Raw genomic sequence first — 10,333 nt, forward strand, 5'->3', positions numbered from 1 at the left:
CTTCCATGGGAACTATTCCTCCCCGGGACTTGCCGCCAAGTCTTGGCCGGGGGACAGTGACACATTCCCGGGTAGCCTGAGTGGCTGCTCCCGCTGAGCTACTTCCATGGGAACTATTCCTCCCCGGGACTTGCCGCCAAGTCTTGGCCGGGGGACAGTGACACATTCCCGTGTAGCCTGAGTGGCTGCTCCCGCTGAGCTCTTACTTCCATGGGCATGTTCCTCACCGGGACATACTACCAAGTGTGGCCGGGTTTCGAGCTCCAAACTCGGCTTGCACTTGGTCGCTTGGGGGGTCCCCTCCGCTCCGGGAAGGGCGCCCTCCAGCGGGCAGACGAGGGTACTTCTAGTCTGCCCGAGCTCCATGGGGCCCCTCTCGCCCCTAGGCTCCCGGCCCAGGGTTCCAGGGTCGCGGATCCAGCCACCATGCGGAGTTCGGTTTGGGTACCGGGCCTGGCAGAAATCACGCCGGGATCGGTGAGCCCTCCTCGGCCGCGGCTTCGCGCAAAAACTCCCTTTCGCGGTTCTCTTCACTTCAACTTCCATGGACACGTTCCACACTTGGACCTACGACCAAGTGTGCCCGGGGAACAGTAACCCATGCCCGGGCAGCCTCAGCAAGTGCTCCGGCTGAGGTCAGTTTGGAGGTTTGAGCTCCGACTTCCATGGCCATGTTCCTCACCGGGACCTACGACCAAGCGTGGCCGGGTTTCGAGCTCCAAACTCGGCTTGCACTTGGTGGCCAAGGGGGTCCCCTCCGCTCCGGGAAGGGCGCCCTCCAGCGGGCAGACGAGGTTACTTCTAGTCTGCCCGAGCTCCATGGGGCATTATTCCTCCCCGGGACTTGCCGCCAAGTCTGGCCGGGGGACAGTGACACTTGGCCGGGTAGGCGAAGTGGCTTCTCCCGCTGACTTGCCCCTTTGGAAGTAGGAGCTCCTACTTCCATGGGCATTATTCCTCCCCGGGACTTGCCGCCAAGTCTGGCCGGGGGACAGTGACACTTGGCCGGGTAGGCGAAGTGGCTTCTCCCGCTGACTTGCCCCTTTGGAAGTAGGAGCTCCTACTTCCATGGGCATTATTCCTCCCCGGGACTTGCCGCCAAGTCTGGCCGGGGGACAGTGACACTTGGCCGGGTAGGCGAAGTGGCTTCTCCCGCTGACTTGCCCCTTTGGAAGTAGGAGCTCTTACTTCCATGGGCATTATACCTCTCGAAGACTTAGAGCCAAGTGAGCTCCTACTTCCATGGGCATTATTCCTCCCCGGGACTTGCCGCCAAGTCTGGCCGGGGGACAGTGACACTTGGCCGGGTAGGCGAAGTGGCTTCTCCCGCTGACTTGCCCCTTTGGAAGTAGGAGCTCTTACTTCCATGGGCATTATACCTCTCGAAGACGTAGAGCCAAGTGAGCTCCTACTTCCATGGGCATTATTCCTCCCCGGGACTTGCCGCCAAGTCTGGCCGGGGGACAGTGACACTTGGCCGGGTAGGCCAAGTGGCTTCTCCCGCTGACTTGCCCCTTTGGAAGTAGGAGCTCCTACTTCCATGGGCATTATTCCTCCCCGGGACTTGCCGCCAAGTCTGGCCGGGGGACAGTGACACTTGGCCGGGTAGGCGAAGTGGCTTCTCCCGCTGACTTGCCCCTTTGGAAGTAGGAGCTCCTACTTCCATGGGCATTATTCCTCCCCGGGACTTGCCGCCAAGTCTGGCCGGGGGACAGTGACACTTGGCCGGGTAGGCGAAGTGGCTTCTCCCGCTGACTTGCCCCTTTGGAAGTAGGAGCTCTTACTTCCATGGGCATTATACCTCTCGAAGACTTAGAGCCAAGTGAGCTCCTACTTCCATGGGCATTATTCCTCCCCGGGACTTGCCGCCAAGTCTGGCCGGGGGACAGTGACACTTGGCCGGGTAGGCGAAGTGGCTTCTCCCGCTGACTTGCCCCTTTGGAAGTAGGAGCTCCTACTTCCATGGGCATTATTCCTCCCCGGGACTTGCCGCCAAGTCTGGCCGGGGGACAGTGACACTTGGCCGGGTAGGCGAAGTGGCTTCTCCCGCTGACTTGCCCCTTTGGAAGTAGGAGCTCCTACTTCCATGGGCATTATTCCTCCCCGGGACTTGCCGCCAAGTCTGGCCGGGGGACAGTGACACTTGGCCGGGTAGGCGAAGTGGCTTCTCCCGCTGACTTGCCCCTTTGGAAGTAGGAGCTCCTACTTCCATGGGCATTATTCCTCCCCGGGACTTGCCGCCAAGTCTGGCCGGGGGACAGTGACACTTGGCCGGGTAGGCGAAGTGGCTTCTCCCGCTTACTTGCCCCTTTGGAAGTAGGAGCTCCTACTTCCATGGGCATTATTCCTCCCCGGGACTTGCCGCCAAGTCTGGCCGGGGGACAGTGACACTTGGCCGGGTAGGCGAAGTGGCTTCTCCCGCTGACTTGCCCCTTTGGAAGTAGGAGCTCTTACTTCCATGGGCATTATACCTCTCGAAGACTTAGAGCCAAGTGAGCTCCTACTTCCATGGGCATTATTCCTCCCCGGGACTTGCCGCCAAGTCTGGCCGGGGGACAGTGACAATTGGCCGGGTAGGCGAAGTGGCTTCTCCCGCTGACTTGCCCCTTTGGAAGTAGGAGCTCCTACTTCCATGGGCATTATTCCTCCCCGGGACTTGCCGCCAAGTCTGGCCGGGGGACAGTGACATGTGGCCGGATAGGCCAAGTGGCTTCTCCCGCTGACTTGCCCCTTTGGAAGTAGGAGCTCCTACTTCCATGGGCATTATTCCTCCCCGGGACCTACAGCCAAGAGTGGCCGGGGGACAGTGACACTTGGCCGGGTAGGCGAAGTGGCTTCTCCCGCTGACTTGCCCCTTTGGAAGTAGGAGCTCCTACTTCCATGGGCATTATTCCTCCCCGGGACTTGCCGCCAAGTCTGGCCGGGGGACAGCGACTGTGGCCGGATAGGCCAAGTGGCTTCTCCCGCTGACTTGCCCCTTTGGAAGTAGGAGCTCCTACTTCCATGGGCATTATTCCTCCCCGGGACCTACAGCCAAGAGTGGCCGGGGGACAGTGACACTTGGCCGGGTAGGCCAAGTGGCTTCTCCCGCTGACTTGCCCTTTGGAAGTAGGAGCTCCTACTTCCATGGGCATTATTCCTCCCGGGACTTGCCGCCAAGTCTGGCCGGGGGACAGTGACACTTGGCCGGGTAGGCGAAGTGGCTTCTCCCGCTGACTTGCCCCTTTGGAAGTAGGAGCTCCTACTTCCATGGGCATTATTCCTCCCCGGGACCTACTGCCAAGTGTGGCCGGGGGACAGTGACATGTGGCCGGATAGGCCAAGTGGCTTCTCCCGCTGACTTGCCCCTTTGGAAGTAGGAGCTCCTACTTCCATGGGCATTATTCCTCCCCGGGACTTGCCGCCAAGTCTGGCCGGGGGACAGTGACACTTGGCCGGGTAGGCGAAGTGGCTTCTCCCGCTGACTTGCCCCTTTGGAAGTTGGAGCTCTTACTTCCATGGGCATTATACCTCTCGAAGACTTAGAGCCAAGTGAGCTCCTACTTCCATGGGCATTATTCCTCCCCGGGACTTGCCGCCAAGTCTGGCCGGGGGACAGTGACACTTGGCCGGGTAGGCGAAGTGGCTTCTCCCGCTGACTTGCCCCTTTGGAAGTAGGAGCTCCTACTTCCATGGGCATTATTCCTCCCCGGGACCTACTGCCAAGTGTGGCCGGGGGACAGTGACATGTGGCCGTATAGGCCAAGTGGCTTCTCCCGCTGACTTGCCCCTTTGGAAGTAGGAGCTCCTACTTCCATGGGCATTATTCCTCCCCGGGACTTGCCGCCAAGTCTGGCCGGGGGACAGTGACACTCGGCCGGGTAGGCGAAGTGGCTTCTCCCGCTGACTTGCCCCTTTGGAAGTAGGAGCTCCTACTTCCATGGGCATTATTCCTCCCCGGGACCTACTGCCAAGTGTGGCCGGGGAACAGTGACTCTTGGCCGGATAGGCCAAGTGGCTTCTCCCGCTGACTGGCCCTTTTGGAAGTAGGAGCTCCTACTTCCATGGGCATTATTCCTCCCCGGGACCTACAGCCAAGGCCGGGGAACAGTGACTCTTTGCCGGATAGGCCAAGTGGCTTCTCCCGCTGACTTGCCCCTTTGGAAGTAGGAGCTCCTACTTCCATGGGCATTATTCCTCCCCCGGGACCTACAGCCAAGTGTGGCCGGGGAACAGTGACTCTTGGCCGGATAGGCCAAGTGGCTTCTCCCGCTGACTTGCCCCTTTGGAAGTAGGAGCTCTTACTTCCATGGGCAGTATACCTCTCGGGGACTTAGAGCCAAGTGTCTTCACCCTTTGGAGGTAGTAGCTCCTACTTCCATGTGCATTATTCCTCCCCGGGACATACTGCCAAGTGTGGCCGGGGAACAGTGACTCTTGGCCGGATAGGCCAAGTGGCTTCTCCCGCTGACTTGCCCCTATGGAAGTAGGAGCTCTTACTTCCATGGGCATTATTCCTCCCCGGGACCTACTGCCAAGTGTGGCCGGGGAACAGTGACTCTTGGCCGGATAAGCCAAGTGGCTTCTCCCGCTGACTTGCCCCTTTGGAAGTAGGAGCTCCCACTTCCATGGGCATTATTCCTCCCCGGGACCTACTGCCAAGTGTGGCCGGGGAACAGTGACTCTTGGCCGGATAGGCCAAGTGGCTTCTCCCGCTGACTTGCCCCTTTGGAGGTAGTAGCTCCTACTTCCATGGGCATTATTCCTCCCCGGGACCTACTGCCAAGTGTGGCCGGGGAACAGTGACTCTTGGCCGGATAGGCCAAGTGGCTTCTCCCGCTGACTTGCCCCTTTGGAAGTAGGAGCTCCTACTTCCATGGGCATTATTCCTCCCCGGGACCTACTGCCAAGTGTGGCCGGGGGACAGTGACATGTGGCCCCGGATAGGCCAAGTGGCTTCTCCCGCTGACTTGCCCCTTTGGAAGTAGGAGCTCCTACTTCCATGGGCATTATTCCTCCCCGGGACCTACAGCCAAGAGTGGCCGGGGGACAGTGACACTTGGCCGGGTAGGCGAGGTGGCTTCTCCCGCTGACTTGACCCTTTGGAAGTAGGAGCTCCTACTTCCATGGGCATTATTCCTCCCCGGGACTTGCCGCCAAGTCTGGCCGGGGGACAGTGACATGTGGCCGGATAGGCCAAGTGGCTTCTCCCGCTGACTTGCCCCTTTGGAAGTAGGAGCTCCTACTTCCATGGGCATTATTCCTCCCGGGGACTTGCCGCCAAGTCTGGCCGGGGGACAGTGACACTCGGCCGGGTAGGCGAAGTGGCTTCTCCCGCTGACTTGCCCCTTTGGAAGTAGGAGCTCCTACTTCCATGGGCATTATTCCTCCCCGGGACCTACTGCCAAGTGTGGCCGGGGGACAGTGACACTTGGCCGGGTAGGCGAAGTGGCTTCTCCCGCTGACTTGAACCCTTTGGAAGTAGGAGCTCCTACTTCCATGGGCATTATTCCTCCCCGGGACCTCCTGCCAAGTGTGGCCGGGGAACAGTGACTCTTGGCCGGATAGGCCAAGTGGCTTCTCCCGCTGACTTGCCCCTTTGGAAGTAGGAGCTCCTACTTCCATGGGCATTATTCCTCCCCGGGACCTACAGCCAAGTGTGGCCGGGGAACAGTGACTCTTTGCCGGATAGGCCAAGTGGCTTCTCCCGCTGACTTGCCCCTTTGGAAGTAGGAGCTCCTACTTCCATGGGCATTATTCCTCCCCTCGACCTACAGCCAAGTGTGGCCGGGGAACAGTGACTCTTTGCCGGATAGGCCAAGTGGCTTCTCCCGCTGACTTGCCCCTTTGGAGGTAGTAGCTCCTACTTCCATGGGCATTATTCCTCCCCGGGACATACTGCCAAGTGTGGCCGGGGAACAGTGACTCTTTGCCGGATAGGCCAAGTGGCTTCTCCCGCTGACTTGCCCCTTTGGAGGTAGTAGCTCCTACTTCCATGGGCATTATTCCTCCCCGGGACCTACAGCCAAGAGTGGCCGGGGAACAGTGACTCTTGGCCGGATAGGCCAAGTGGCTTCTCCCGCTGACTTGCCCCTTTGGAAGTAGGAGCTCCTACTTCCATGGGCATTATTCCTCCCCGGGACCTACTGCCAAGTGTGGCCGGGGAACAGTGACTCTTGGCCGGATAGGCCAAGTGGCTTCTCCCGCTGACTTGCCCCTATGGAAGTAGGAGCTCTTACTTCCATGGGCAGTATACCACTCGGGGACTTAGAGCCAAGTGTCTTCACCCTTTGGAGGTAGTAGCTCCTACTTCCATGGGCATTATTCCTCCCCGGGACATACTGCAAATTGTGGCCGGGGAACAGTGACTCTTGGCCGGATAAGCCAAGTGGCTTCTCCCGCTGACTTGCCCCTTTGAAGGTAGTAGCTCCTACTTCCATGGGCATTATTCCTCCCCGGGACCTACAGCCAAGAGTGGCCGGGGAACAGTGACTCTTGGCCGGATAGGCCAAGTGGCTTCTCCCGCTGACTTGCCCCTTTGGAAGTAGGAGCTCTCACTTCCATGGGCAGTATACCTCTCGGGGACTTAGAGCCAAGTGTCTTCGCCCTTTGGAGGTAGGAGCTCTTACTTCCATGGGCATTATTCCTCTCCGGGACTTACAGCCAAGTGTGGCCGGGGAACAGTGACACTTGGCCGGGTAGGCCAAGTGGCTGCTCCCGCTGACTTGCCCCTTTTGAAGTAGGAGCTCCTACTTCCATGGGCATTATTCCACCCCGGGACCTACAGCCAAGTGTGGACGGGGGACAGTGACATGTGGCCGGATAGGCCAAGTGGCTTCTCCCGCTGACTTGCCCCTTTGGAAGTAGGAGCTCCTACTTCCATGGGCATTATTCCTCCCCGGGACCTACTGCCAAGTGTGGCCGGGGAACAGTGACTCTTGGCCGGGTAGGCCAAGTGGCTTCTCCCGCTGACTTGCCCCTTTGGAAGTAGGAGCTCCTACTTCCATGGGCATTATTCCTCTCCGGGACCTACTGCCAAGTGTGGCCGGGGAACAGTGACTCTTGGCCGGATAGGCCAAGTGGCTTCTCCCGCTGACTTGCCCCTTTGGAAGTAGGAGCTCTTACTCCCATGGGCAGTATACCTCTCGGGGACTTAGAGCCAAGTGTCTTCACCCTTTGGAGGTAGTAGCTCCTACTTCCATGGGCATTATTCCTCCCCGGGACCTACTGCCAAGTGTGGCCGGGGAACAGTGACTCTTGGCCGGATAGGCCAAGTGGCTCTTCTCCCGCTGACTTGCCCCTTTGGAAGTAGGAGCTCCTACTTCCATGGGCATTATTCCTCCCCGGGACCTACAGCCAAGTGTGGCCGGGGAACAGTGACTCTTGGCCGGATAGGCCAAGTGGCTTCTCCCGCTGACTTGCCCCTTTGGAAGTAGGAGCTCTTACTTCCATGGGCATTATACCTCTCGGGGACTTAGAGCCAAGTGTCTTCACCCTTTGGAGGTAGGAGCTCCTACTTCCATGGGCATTATTCCTCCCCGGGACCTACTGCCAAGTGTGGCCGGGGAACAGTGACTCTTGGCCGGATAGGCCAAGTGGCTTCTCCCGCTGACTTGCCCCTATTGAAGTAGGAGCTCTTACTTCCATGGGCATTATTCCTCCCCGGGACCTACTGCCAAGTGTGGCCGGGGAACAGTGACTCTTGGCCGGATAGGCCAAGTGGCTTCTCCCGCTGACTTGCCCCTTTGGAAGTAGGAGCTCTTACTTCCATGGGCATTATTCCTCCCCGGGACCTACTGCCAAGTGTGGCCGGGGAACAGTGACTCTTGGCCGGATAGGCCAAGTGGCTTCTCCCGCCGACTTGCCCCTTTGGAAGTAGGAGCTCCCACTTCCATGGGCATTATTCCTCCCCGGGACATACTGCCAAGTGTGGCCGGGGAACAGTGACTCTTGGCCGGATAGTCCAAGTGGCTTCTCCCGCTGACTTGCCCCTTTGGAAGTAGGAGCTCCTACTTCCATGGGCATTATTCCTCCCCGGGACCTACAGCCAAGAGTGGCCGGGGGACAGTGACATGTGGCCGGATAGGCCAAGTGGCTTCTCCCGCTGACTTGCCCCTTTGGAAGTAGGAGCTCCTACTTCCATGGGCATTATTCCTCCCCGGGACCTACTGCCAAGTGTGGCCGGGGAACAGTGACTCTTGGCCGGATAGGCCAAGTGGCTTCTCCCGCTGACTTGCCCCTATGGAAGTAGGAGCTCTTACTTCCATGGGCATTATTCCTCCCCGGGACCTACTGCCAAGTGTGGCCGGGGAACAGTGACTCTTGGCCGGATAGGCCAAGTGGCTTCTCCCGCTGACTTGCCCCTTTGGAAGTAGGAGCTCTCACTTCCATGGGCAGTATACCTCTCGGGGACTTAGAGCCAAGTGTCTTCACCCTTTGGAGGTAGGAGCTCTTACTTCCATGGGCATTATTCCTCTCCGGGACCTACAGCCAAGTGTGGCCGGGGAACAGTGACACTTGGCCGGATAGGCCAAGTGGCTGCTCCCGCTGACTTGCCCCTTTGGAAGTAGGAGCTCCTACTTCCATGGGCATTATTCCACCCCGGGACCTACAGCCAAGTGTGGCCGGGGGACAGTGACATGTGGCCGGATAGGCCAAGTGGCTTCTCCCGCTGACTTGCCCCTTTGGAAGTAGGAGCTCCTACTTCCATGGGCATTATTCCTCCCCGGGACCTACTGCCAAGTGTGGCCGGGGAACAGTGACTCTTGGCCGGGTAGGCCAAGTGGCTTCTCCCGCTGACTTGCCCCTTTGGAAGTAGGAGCTCCTACTTCCATGGGCATTATTCCTCCCCGGGACCTACTGCCAAGTGTGGCCGGGGAACAGTGACTCTTGGCCGGGTAGGCCAAGTGGCTTCTCCCGCTGACTTGCCCCTTTGGAAGTAGGAGCTCTTACTCCCATGGGCAGTATACCTCTCGGGGACTTAGAGCCAAGTGTCTTCACCCTTTGGAGGTAGTAGCTCCTACTTCCATGGGCATTATTCCTCCCCGGGACCTACTGCCAAGTGTAGCCGGGGAACAGTGACTCTTGGCCGGATAGAACTAGTGGCTTCTCCCGCTGACTTGCCCCTTTGGAAGTAGGAGCTCCTACTTCCATGGGCATTATTCCTCCCCGGGACCTACTGCCAAGAGTGGCCGGGGAACAGTGACTCTTGGCCGGATAGGCCAAGTGGCTTCTCCCGCTGACTTGCCCCTTTGGAAGTAGGAGCTCCTACTTCCATGGGCATTATTCCTCCCCGGGACCTACTGCCAAGTAAGGCCGGGGAACAGTGACTCTTGGCCGGATAGAACTAGTGGCTTCTTCCGCTGACTTGCCCCTTTGGAAGTAGGAGCTCCTACTTCCATGGGCATTATTCCTCCCCGGGACCTACAGCCAAGCTTGGCCGGGGGACAGTGACATGTGGCCGGATAGGCCAAGTGGCTTCTCCCGCTGACTTGCCCCTTTGGAGGTAGGAGCTCTTACTTCCATGGGCATTATTCCTCTCCGGGACCTACAGCCAAGTGTGGCCGGGGAACAGTGAAACTTGGCCGAATAGGCCAAGTGGCTGCTCCCGCTGACTTGCCCCTTTGGAAGTAGGAGCTCCTACTTCCATGGGCATTATTCCTCCCCGGGACCTATAGCCAAGTGTGGCCGGGGGACGGTGACATGTGGCCGGATAGGCCGAGCGGCTTCTCCCGCTGACGTCATCGCTTTGGAAGTAGGAGCTCCTACTTCCATGGGCTTGTTCCTCCCCGGGACTTGCCGCCAAGTCTGGCCGGGGGACAGTGACATGTGGCCGGATAGGCCAACTGGCTGCTCCCGCTGAGCCCCTACTTCCATGGGCTTGTTCGTCCCCCGGGACTTGCCGCCAAGTCTGGCCGGGGAACAGTGACATGCCGCCGGATACGGCCGAGCGGCTGCTCCCGCTGACGTCATCGCTTTGGAAGTAGGAGCTCCTACTTCCATGGGCTTGTTCCTCCCCGGGACTTGCCGCCAAGTCTGGCCGGGGGACAGTGACATGTGGCCGGATAGGCCAACTGGCTGCTCCCGCTGAGCCCCTACTTCCATGGGCTTGTTCGTCCCCGGGACTTGCCGCCAAGTCTGGCCGGGGAACAGTGACATGCCGCCGGATACGGCCGAGCGGCTGCTCCCGCTGACGTCATCACTTTGGAAGTCGGAGCTCCTACTTCCATGGGCTTGTTCCTCCCCGGGACTTGCCGCCAAGTCTGGCCGGGGGACAGTGACATGTGGCCGGATAGGCCAACTGGCTGCTCCCGCTGAGCCCCTACTTCCATGGGCTTGTTCGTCCCCGGGACTT

Source organism: Engystomops pustulosus, unplaced genomic scaffold (genome assembly GCF_040894005.1).
Source record: "Engystomops pustulosus unplaced genomic scaffold, aEngPut4.maternal MAT_SCAFFOLD_593, whole genome shotgun sequence".
Taxonomy (NCBI): Eukaryota; Metazoa; Chordata; class Amphibia; order Anura; family Leptodactylidae; genus Engystomops; species Engystomops pustulosus.